The 12,461-nt window shown below is 38.2% G+C and overlaps 1 protein-coding gene across 1 annotated transcript in view; it reads right to left on the bottom strand.

The window, feature by feature from the left end:
- The window catches only part of LOC140811774 (large ribosomal subunit protein eL8y-like), a 67,112-nt gene that overhangs the window by 17,188 nt on the left and 37,463 nt on the right, over positions 1–12,461 (bottom strand). The window lies entirely within an intron of this gene.

The raw sequence follows: 12,461 nt of genomic DNA, 5'->3' as shown, positions 1-12,461 counted from the left end.
GGAGTATAAGACCAAAGCTTGATGTCGAGTGACAATTGTGGTGTTAGTAGAGGGGGTCCAATTGCGGACTGACAGCTTGTGAAGAACTGAATAAAAGGAAGTGAGTTTGGCTGCATATAACTTCTGTGGATGGATTGGAAATTGAGTGACAAGTCCCCCTGTGAGAGTGGAAGTAACTACATCAATGTCAGGTACAGGTTCATTGTCATCATTGGCAGGAGTCTGATAATGTGTATTGATGATTGTAGGATTGAACTCAAAAACCCTATTGCGTAGAAACACTCTCCCATACTTGGCAGATCTTTCATCAGCAACACCCAATGACAGATTTGAGTAGAACTCCAACACCGGCCACCGACTGAATGGTGTGATTTCAGAGACCGTAGACAGCAGAGAGCACTGCTTTAGGAAGGCAATCAGATTGTGCTTCTCAAAGGCAACAGTGTCGATGTTCCGTTCTTCAATGATTTCTCGGTGGACATAGAGATTCCACTGGACAGCTGCATGCTCGCTGTAGAACTTTGCATCGAAGGCAGAGTCCAAATCATAATCTCCGAGGTCAGTGTTGCCCTCAGTATTGGCAACATCCTTGACAACATCTTGCGCATCATCCTCACTTTCTTCAGAAACAGCACCTTCCTCGGCAGCCATATCAACAGAGCGGCTCGAATCAGACGAAACTTCAGGCAGATGAGGAGAAGTAGGACCAACAGAGGTACCGAATTTCTGATTTTTCAAGTTGGCCATAAATTGGGCCAACGTGATTTCTTCGGCAGTAGAAGGTGTGGTCTCTCTAGGTGGAGTAGGAAATGTATCCTGATCAGCCTCATCGGCCTCGCTAGTGGGAGAGCGACTGACCTTAGGCGGCGGTGTAGGCTTCTTGCGAGCGACAAACTCGTAGTCTGCATCCTCTGAGTCATCACCTGAGGTGTTGTCGGGATCAGCAAGAGATGGACAGCTGGATCCCTCCCCTTTGCGGCGAAATCGCTTGGAAGGGGTCAAATCAGGGTTATACCCTGCTTGTATTTTGGAGCGACGGACTTGCTGACGCGGAGGGTTGAACACTGGAATAATCGGAGGGTTGTCAACATCCTGAGGATTTCCTGGCTCACCTGGTTCAATGATTTCCAGCGGCACTGGCTCCTCAACAGTAGTGACCAATGGTAGAGACGATTCAGCGGAGGGTGTTGGAGCCGGTGTTGTCGTTTTGGGGGTAACACTGTCTGTGTGTCCCATTTCACTTCGAATATCATGGGGATTAAAGCCTTTGCCTGCCATTGATGATAAATTGCAAGTTAGGTCTGGAACGAAGGAAAACTTCAGAGAGAAATACGAAAATGCTGGTGCAATTCTTTAGGGTTTCGAGAACGATTAGTATGAGTGTGATGAGCAGTGGAGAAACTGATTATCATAATTAAGCACAAAGTAACTGCCCTTAAGTCTAACGGTAACAAAGATGAAACTCAACAAAAATTTAGCCGTTAAGCCCATCGATTAATTGCAGAGTTAATTTTCGCACAAAACTGATTCAAACTTACCAGAAGTAACCCACATCGATTTTCGCTCCACTAGACAATAAGCATCACGTAAATTCGAGGTTTTAGAACAATCTGGATTTTTATGGAATTTTCTTTTGTCGAGTCATAAATATCCTCGTGGCGCATCAATATTCACGGAAATATGTTGATGCATGTCCTAGTTATGCCTAAAACAGAATGTAACATAAATGGAGACATGTGAGCAGATATGAGATATGTTTACAGATGAAGTGTTGTCACGAATGTTGGCAGCATCTCCTGACAGCACGCACAATTCCCGAAAGCAAATATGAATAGCTTCACGCATGGTGACTTAGCAAATTTTCTGAGCATAGGAGTGGTAGCTCCCACACTAGGAGAACGGTCTTCATTGGACTCCCCTAGGTAGCTTTTTCCATTTTCTCCTATTTCTGTGTAAATTAAGAAGGGGTAGCTCCCACACTAAAAGCACAGCCTTCATTGGGCTCTTTTAGGTAGCTTTTTCCATCTTCCTTCTGTTCGCAGATACATCTTCTTTATTCCAATATTTTTAAGGTGACTTGTCACATTGGTTAGAGTCAAGTGACCAATCGTCAAGTTCTTTGTGATCAAGTTAACATGTGTGAAGATTCAAAAGAGATAACAGGGAGTTGTAAGTGCATCAGAAAAGCTATGCCACATAGTTTCAACACAGCATATCACAGTATGCATGAAAATGCAGTATGTCTAAATTCTAGAAATGCACATGCATGTTAGATGTTGTCGGAGATGTTGGGACATCTGGGACAACTTCTATCAATGATCAAATGGAACACATGCTGAGAGATTTCCTAAGATTAGAGAATCTCTCAAAACTTAATGCTTTTGTGAATATGTCAGCCAATTGGTTATTTGTATCAACAAAATCAATTCTAATCAATCCTTTTTCTACTAAGTCTCGAATGAAATGATGTCTTATATCAATGTGCTTTGTTCGAGAGTGTTGTACTGGATTTTTTGAGATGTTAATTGCACTAGAATTATCACAGTACACTACTAAAGTTTCACTTTTGAGGCCATAATCTTCTATCATTTGATTCATCCATAAGAGTTGGGTACAAGAATTTCCAGCTGCTACATATTCAGATTCAGCAGTGGATAGGGATACACAATTCTGTTTTCGACTATGCCAGGAAATCAAGTTATTGCCAAGATAGAAACACCCCCCAGAAGTACTCTTTCTGTCATCTAAATCCCCCGCCCAATCAGCATCTGAAAATCCTACTAGGTTCGTGTTGGTTTCGTGAGTATACCATAATCCTAAGTTAACAGTTCCGGCTATGTATCGTAGGATACGTTTTACGGCTTTTAGGTGAGACATCTTGGGATTAGATTGGTATCTTGCACATAAACACACACTAAACATCAAGTCAGGACGGCTAGCAGTCAAGTACAACAGACTTCCTATGATACTGCGGTAAAGGGTGTTGTCAACATCTTCGGCCGCAACATCTTTGGATAATTTTTCATTTGATCCCATTGGTGTTTTCATGTGATTGGTGTTTTCATTTGCAAATTTCTTAATTAAATTTTTTGCATACTTGCTTTGGCACAAAAAGATGCCGTCATCCATTTGTTTTATTTGTAAACCAAGAAAGAAATTTAGCTCACCAACCATGCTCATTTCAAAAGTAGATGACATGCACTCAACAAAGTCATTGGCATGCTTTTGTGAAGAAGAACCAAAGATCATATCATCGACATAGATCTGACAGATAAGAATCTCACCTTGTGCCTTTTGAATGAAAAACGTTTTATCTACCTCACCTCGTGTAAATCCAATGTCAAGGAGATAGTCAGTCAATCTTCCATACCATGCCCGGGGTGCTTGCTTCAGACCATAGAGAGCCTTTTTCAATTTGTACACATGATTTGGATTATGTGGATCTTCGAATCATTTAGGCTGTCTTACGTGTACCTCTTCACTCAAGAACCCGTTCAGGAAGGCACTTTTGACATCCATTTGAAATAGTTTTATTTTCATGTAGCATGCAATAGCAAGCAAGAGCCGAATTGACTCAATGCGGGCAACAGGAGCAAAGGTCTCATCGAAATCAACCCCCTCAACCTGTGTATACCCTTGAGCAACCAGCCGTGCTTTATTTCGAATGATGTTTCCTGACTCATCTGTTTTATTTTTAAAAACCCATTTTGATCCAATAATATTTCCATGGTCAGGGGATGGAACTAGAGTCCACACATCATTTCGAACAAACTCTTCAAGCTCATCATGCATAGCATTAGTCCAAAATTCATCTTTTAATGCTTCCATAACATTTTTAGGCTCAATTTGAGACACAAAGCATGAGAATCTAACCTGCGAGTACATGGTACTCATACACACAAGTCCTACCATTTTTCTGTAGTCGATTTTATCCTTCTTCCGGGTCTTGACATCTTCACTCATTCCTCCGATGATTTGAGATGATGGGTGGTTCTTTTGGAATTTGCTTGGAATATATGGTCCATCATTGACTACCTCATTGTCGCTGTGAGCATCTTCCTGTGATTTGGTGACATCAGTGTCACATGTTGTGCCAGATGTTGCAGCATCTGGAGCAACATCTTTCTTTTCCAGTGGTGCTTGAGTCTCCAACAGGTCTTCCACCTCATCTTCAGCAGTTTTCTTCTTAAGATCTGCACAGTCATCAAAAACAACATTAATTGATTCCATAATAGTCCTAGTTCTTTGATTAAACATACGATAAGCACGACTGTTAGTGGCATAACCAAGAAACAGACACTTGTCGCTTTTAGAATCAAACTTAGCCAGTTGCTCCCTGTCATTCAATGTGTAACATACACAGCCAAAAACATGAAAGTATCTAAGATTAGGCTTCTTTCCCATAATTATTTCATAAGGGGTCATGGTTGATCCACTCCTTAAATACACCCTATTTGAGATATGGCATGCTGTGTTAAGGGCTTCTGCCCAAAAACGCTTTGCAAGGTTCTTTGAAGTTAGCATTACTCTTGCCATTTCTTGCAGAGTCCTGTTCTTACGTTCAGCAATGCCATTCTGTTGTGGGGTTTTTGGTACAGAGAATTCATGTGAAATTCCTTTCCTGTCACAAAATGATGAGAATGAAGAATTTTCAAATTGCTTACCATGATCAGTTCTTATCCTTCTCACCTTCAAATTATGGAAGTTTGTAATCCTTGTGACCAATTTTTTAAACACATTGAAAGTATCCGATTTCTCCCTAATGAAACTTATCCATGCAAATCGTGAGAAATCATCAACACAAACAAAGGAATACTTCTTACCTCCGAAGCTTTCAACTTCCATAGGACCCATAAGGTCCATGTGTAGTGACTCCAGACAACATGTTGTCCCGGGTGTTGACAACACTGGATGTGACTCGTGGGTCTGTTTACCCTTTTGACAATCACCACACACATACGGCACACCAGAAGAGAGATTAGGCATACCTCTTACTGCTTCAAACTTGCTCAAGTTTTTCAGGGTTTTGAAATTTGCATGTCCGAGTTTTTGATGCCAAAGGTCAAGTTCGGTGATTTGCACGTGTTTGCATGACAGGTCTTCTCCTATTTGGTAACAATTGTCTGAGGACCTTGTACCTGTCATAATACACACATTCGACTCATCAAAAACTACACAGTTATGTTTATCAAATTTAACAAACAAATTATCATCACATAATTGGCTTATGCTTATCAAATTTGAATTTAATCCTTCAACGTGGAGCACATTGTGAAGCTTTGGCAGTCCTTCAACATTCAGTGTACCCTTTCCTACAATTCTTCCTTTTGCTCCCCCTCCATAGGTCACTCTACCACACTTTTGTTCAACATACTCGATTAGATGTTCTTTAGAACCCGTCATGTGGCGTGAGCTTCCACTGTCAAAGTACCAATGACCTGCAGTCTGAGTTTTCAATGAAGTGTAGACAACTTTACAATGAGTTTTTACCTTTGAAACCCAAATTTGTCTTACTGTAGGTCTGCGGTTGGAGATGTTGCGGGAGGTGTTGTGCAACATTCGGGGCAACATCTGGCTTGACTTTTGATTCATGCAGTCATCCCTGAGTTTAAAACAATAGGGCCTGATATGACCAGGCTTAAAGCAGTAATGACATACATACCTTCGTTTTCTTCTTTTAGAAATTGGTGCAGAAGGTTGTTTTATTGGAGGAGAGCTTTTGGTGGGAGAGTTGGATTGAAGTTGTGGAGATGTATCAGTTTTTCCTTTCACAAAGACAGTAGGCTTGGAAGATTCACCTGTTTCATACATACTGTCCTTAAACCCTAAGCCTTTCTTGTCATCTCTTCCCATCAGAAGAATGGATTCAAGCTTGGATGAGCTTGTGTTAAATTTGGACAAGGTGTTAGTTGCTTTTTGAAGATCTTCTCTGGTCTTACCAAGCTCCAAATCTTTTTTGCTCAAAATTACCTCAAGTTTGGCAACCACTGCTTTTAGATCAGAATTTTCTTTCGCCAATGATTTTAGTTCAGCATTTTCTTTCACCAGACTTGCATTAAGCTTGTTTCTTTTGGTCCAATCTTCAAACAGTTCTTCATAAAGCTCCTGGACACTTTCAAGAGTAAGTTCTTCATCGTCAACCTCCAGATCATCTTCATTCAAATTTCCAGAAACTGTAGAATTGAGACAGACTGATTTTTCACAGGTGTTGTAGCCAGGTATTGCAACACCTAGGGCAACACCTGAGGGATTAACTTGTAGCCAGCGGGTTTCTGTCAGTAGTGCAGTCAGGGAGGTTTGATTTTCTTCATCAGTGGACTTCTCCTCAAGATCAGATTCTTCATCGCTAAGGGATGCATTGTAGCCTTTATTCTTACGTAGTCTGTTTGCACACTCATTGGCATAGTGGCCGAACCCTTGGCATTCTCTGCACTGCACCGAATCATACTTCCTTGGTTTAAATTGTCCCTTGTCTTCGCTCCTTGGTTGACTTGGTAGCTTTGCAGAAAACCTTAGTGACTTTACAGGTGCAGGGAGGCTAGAAGATTTGGGTGACTGTGCATCCTTCTTTTTATCTCGGATTCTCTTCAGGTAATCACCAAATTTCTTTGTGATAAAGGAAATAGAGTCCTCGCAGAGATCAGAATCATTGACTTCTTGGGATATTTGTAGAAGTTCTTAATAAGAGTCATTTGAAGTTTGGAGTACAACTGTCTTTCCTTTATCCTTTTTCTGCATGTCCAAGTTCATCTCAAATGTGCGTAGTGAGCTAATAAGATCTTCTACTGACATCTTAGACGTGTCCTTAGCTTCATCTATTGCACAGATTTTTATATTGAATCTTTCAGGCAGAGAACGGAGGATTTTGCTTACTAGACGCTCACTGGAGATAGATTCTCCAGCACTGAATGCCTCATTAGCAATCTCTCGTAGACGGCGATCATACTCAAGTATGCTTTCAGTTTCTTCCATCATCATCATCTCGAATTTGGAAGTAAGCATCCTTAGTCTGGTTCGTCTCACACTCTCAGACCCTTCACAATGACATTGAAGGATGTCCCATGCACTTTTAGCCGAAATACAGTTTGTGATCAAGCTGAACATGTTCATATCAACCGATGTGAATATAGCATTCAAAGCCTTTGAGTTGTGGTTTGAATTTTGCACTTCGTCAGGAGTCCAGTCATTTTCAGGCTTTGGACGATTGTCCCCCTCTTGATCTGTTGCGATTGGTGGTGTCCAACCGTTGATGACACGCTGCCACGCCCGTTCATCTATAGATTTTATGTAGTATCTTATCTTGACCTTCCATAAGCTGTAATTAGTACCATCAAGGACTGGTGGTCGAAGTGCAGCACTTGCAAACGTAACGTCCATTAGATATTTCTGTCAAACAAAACAAAAAAAAAACCAGAATCAGCACTTAGTATGTCAAGAGTTGGCTCTGATACCACTTGTAAGGATTATTTTGTCCGACAGATATAACAAATAATGAAGATCATCAGAATGAGATGTAAAATGGTAAATTTGTGTTTTATCAGAATTAGGTGTTGTCCCAGATGTTACAACATCTCGGACAACATCTATATGCAGCGGAAAATTAATAACACATATTAACTTGAAATAAAAGGATGGACAAGATTAAATTTGCACAAGCATAAATACTTGTGCGGTGCCTTATGGCAAACATTAACCACTAGAAAAACCACAACGTTTACACAAAAACCTAACACTAGTGATTATCACGAAAATCAATTTCCTCAACACGTTGAGAAAACAAATGCTTTCTAAAACAAAACAGCCAACATAAAACTAAACAAGAAAGCCAAAAACACGTGTGCCAAAAGGGAATCCAAGAAGACCAGTCTTCAGCCAACAGATGTTCCCAACATTCAAGGCGACACTAGTTAACAGCAGTCTTCAACCAGCAAGCTTGACGGTGAATTTCTCTGAGCTTTTTATCGTGCAACGTATGAGTATTTATTCGAGTAAAAAGGACGGCCTTCAAAGTCCTAGGTTTTCCTTTATATAGATGATAGCCTTATCTCATAAGGAAACCTATTAAGCAAGGAAAGTAAGAGTTTTATTAGGAATAAACTCTTTTAAACATTAATTTACTAAATCTTTTGATCCCTCATTATCTAAGAAAGGCAAAATCAAACCAAATATTTACTCAATCAAAACAATAAGAGAAATATATCAAGGAGATAATTAATAATATTAATCGAAGGCTTGGAAAACATTATTTCCCTTCAGTAAGTATTTCTTTAATTATCCGCTAGTAAACAAGGATCATCGTCAATTATGTTTCTTGTAAAATTTATTGTCTCTAAAAATTAATTTGGTATAATTATTTTTTATTTTTATTAATACTACTATTACTATTTGTTGAGATGAAAACGGAGACATGGAAAAATATTTCTATGGGTTTTCAATTCACCATATACAGAGTCTATATACATAAGCTATCATTTATCAAGCAAAAGAAACTATCTAAATTTACAGCAGACATAACTATCTATCACGTGATTAACATTGAATCAGTCTATATGTCTAAGTTTAATTACAGCTGACACGACTAGCTATCACGTGATTAACATTTAGATCGTAAATTTAAGTATTCAAATTTTAATATTTTTTTACTCCTAATCAGTTCATGCTCAAGATCGACTCTAAATATTTGAAGATTCACAATCTACTTAAAAATAAATATTTGAAATATAATTATTTAATATATAATTATATTATATAAATAAAATATTAAAACTCACAAACGACTGGCAAACTGTTGAACAATAAATTGAAAAAAAAAATAAAATAAAAAAAATAACTACACGACCGTTATTTGCATGTCCATTAATGCGATCCTCGTTTCAACATAAGAATCATAGTAATACTATATAGATGAATATCTATCACGCACCTGCTATCAAGAGCCAATCACTAAATTGTTATTGTTCACACTAAAATAAGCCAATAAATAAAAATGTCACTTGCAGGTTTACGATATTAATGTGGTATTCATAGAAGATACCATGAGAAGAAATAAGTTTTTACCGTCTAATTTTTCTAGTAAATGTGCAAAATCAGGATAAAAATTGAAGCATCAAAGGAATATTAACCCATGAGAGACCAAGAAGTCACCCCATGAATTCTCCTTTGATGATTCCTACTACCATATATTTTCTAGTCAATCAGAGATCTTCATTCAAGAAAACCTAGGTAATGAATTCCCTCACCCATGTTAAATCAAAAACTGGCAAAGAAAATCCGATAATCGAAAAAAAAACATTGTCTAATTAAAATCTGGGAAATAACACAAACAATTAAATTTCTCATTTGGTTCAACCACTTATATGACAATAAACCCCCCCTTAGGTCATCCTTTGAGCAGCCTCCTTTGCAAGGAGTTTTTATTTGGCTTTTGTCTTAGCCTGAGATTTTGAGCCCATAACACCCCCTCCCCACTTCTTCCTAGTCTCATCATACTTGTCATTGAAGTTGGCCTGTAAGAAAAGTTGAGAAAGCACATCATATCAACATTGGGGCGAGGAAGACCCAAAAATTTAACTATAAAAATTTATCACATGGAGCTTGTTCGAAGCTGCAGAAAATTTACAGCATGTTTTTTGGTAAATATCTTACCTTGATAGCTTCCAAAATTTTACTGAACTCCATTTTGTCTTCATTCTTCACGGAGGTCAGACACAAGACAGATGCAGTCTTCTTGTGAACAATCAGGAAAATACCATGCACAAACAAAATTAAATTGGTATCACAAATATTTACAAAGGGTTTATCAAATACCATGACATAAAAAACACTTACAGTTCCCAACCTAGCCTTCCCCTTTACAATGCGGTATGGAATTTCCATTTTCCTGCATAAAGCAGGGAGCCATACAACCAATTCGATTGGATCCACATCATGAGCAATAACAACCAACTGGGCCTTGTTCTGCAATAGAAGTTTGATGGCACCATCAGTTTCTCGTTGCTAATACTTACTAGACGAAGCATGCACATCGAGAAGCAGAATAACAAACCCACCTGCTCAATCAGATAGGTCACATGGTTCAGTCCATATTTAACGACAATAGGCTTCTTAACTTCAGGAGTTTTTCCTTCAGCTTCAGCCCGAGCTCTTTTCAGAAGGCGTTCTTTCTTCTGAGCTTTATCCTCGGGCCTATATTTGAGCATCATCTTGAACAGATTTGAAGCTGCAAATCCAAAAAATAATAATTTGAGTATTTGACTGAGAGTATCCCTCGAAATATTTCCATGCTTCAGTAATATGTTACCATAATGGATTCCTGTCAATACAGTATTCAGCAGATCAAGGACATGAATACCTTACATCCCTCCCGTGCAAATCAATCAAGAATGTAAAACAAGTAGATACGAGTCCAACAAAAAGGTACCTAAATATTGCAACTTATCACTCAAAACGACACTAACAACAGTACAGCACAAAGAATACCACTCAACTCCTATTAAAACTTGAACAAATTGCATCATGCTCGAATGAAATCTATAACTTGGACTGGAACTAAATGTATAATCATATATGCATCTTAATCATTAAACACAACAGATGAAAACATCTGCAACAAGGTCACCATCAATTCATAGAACAGAGTCGCATCAACCAAAAAAATTCCTTAATAAAAATCTTACGAGCTCCGACTAGATTCGGATCAATTGAAGATCAACACAAGAAAGAACAAACTTTACATCGCTGCCCCCTTTCCGTAACAAAACTAAAAAATATATACTGTAAAACGAAAAGATTTAGATAAGGGCAACAAACCCAAGTTCTTGTCTAGGGTCTTGGAGAACTGATGAATCGGCGGCGGAACCTTCAATCGCTGCTTCAAAATCATCTTCTTCCGTTGAATCCGCACCACTAGAGGCCATTTCACGTATCTATGAAGATCCTTCTTCGCTGGTAAAGCTCCTCCTATTCCGAACTGCTTAGGACGTTTCTCGAAGAGCGGATTGACCACTTTCTCGGCCTTTTTCTTGGCAGCAGCAGGAAGCTTCGCGCCTTTCTTGGGAGCTGGGAAAGAAACTGAAAGAATTAACAAAACACATGAGTAGGAGAGAGTAGAGAGGTGAAGCTAGCTACCATTTGTAGACGACTGCGGAATGGAAACCTGTATTATACGGTGGAATTGATTATATAGTAGGCTGGGCTTTATACATGATGGGTCTGTTGATTAGATTGGGAGATTGGGCCTACTGGAAGGCTTTCTTGTAGGCCCAATCTAATCAAGAAAGCCTGCCAGTAGGCCCAATCTAATCAACAGCCCCATCATGTATAAGGCCCAGAATACTATATAACCAATTCAACCGTCTAATCCAGGGTTTCCATTCCGCCGTCGGTCGACAAATGGTGAGCTAGCTTCACCTCTCTATTCTCTCCTACTCATGTGTTTTGTTAATTCTTTCAGTTAAGGCTTAAAATTGTCATTTGGCGTGATTGGATTATCAAAGGTTTTGGAGAAAAAAGCATATTTGGAAGGGCCACAATTTATCATGTCAGATTGAATTTGAGCCCAACTAGAGAGAATGTATTAAAATATTATTACAGTTACTATGGATTAATATTTTTTTAATATATTTCATTTATATCATAAAAATAAACTAGGGGTGGGTATTTTGTACGGTAAATTGGAAATAAATTTTCAAATGAAAACATAAATTTATCTCAATTCATACATCTAAAAAACTTTGTTTAAACTCTCTAGAATAACAAAAATACCATTATATATTGTTGATTTTATTAATTAATTTATTATAGGCCATAAATGATATTAGATCCTATGTAAAATTATTTTAAATATACAAAATTATTATTATAGTGTAATTAAATGTTTGAGGAGGAAAATTTTCTCCAATGATATAGATCCGAATACATGTTCGAGATTAATTATTTGCAGGAATTATTCTAAAACTTTGAAATATTTTAAACAAGAAGATCTAACCAAAGAACTAACCAACGTTGATACTAAAGCATAAGTGAGTTGAACATTTTGTAGATATAAAAAAAAAACATCACAACACTTGGTTGGGTGAAGAATGAATTTCTTTAATTGTTGAGTGATTTACAAATGAACTCCTGCACCTATATATATAACTTCCTACACTGTCTAAATCATTATTGTGTCTAATGGTGGAGCTCAGGCCTCCAAAATGTTCTAGATTACTATATACCATTGATAGTTCTAGAACTCCCTGCACTTATCTTCTATACACACATGAGAGCCTAAATTGTTCAGATCTTCCTCAAACTCTCCACACTTCTCTAGATTGGCCCAAATGCTTCTATACTCAAACATTTTTTCACAACATTCTAGGTCATTTCATATGGACATGAAATGTTCAAGTCTTGTATGTCTTGTCCATGATATTCAAGGACATTTCTCATTAACCTAGAAACTTCAAATCTTTCATCTTACT

The sequence above is a fragment of the Primulina eburnea genome, chromosome 14 (assembly GCF_022965805.1).
Source record: "Primulina eburnea isolate SZY01 chromosome 14, ASM2296580v1, whole genome shotgun sequence".
Taxonomy (NCBI): Eukaryota; Viridiplantae; Streptophyta; class Magnoliopsida; order Lamiales; family Gesneriaceae; genus Primulina; species Primulina eburnea.
This window is presented reverse-complemented; position numbering and strand designations above follow the sequence as displayed.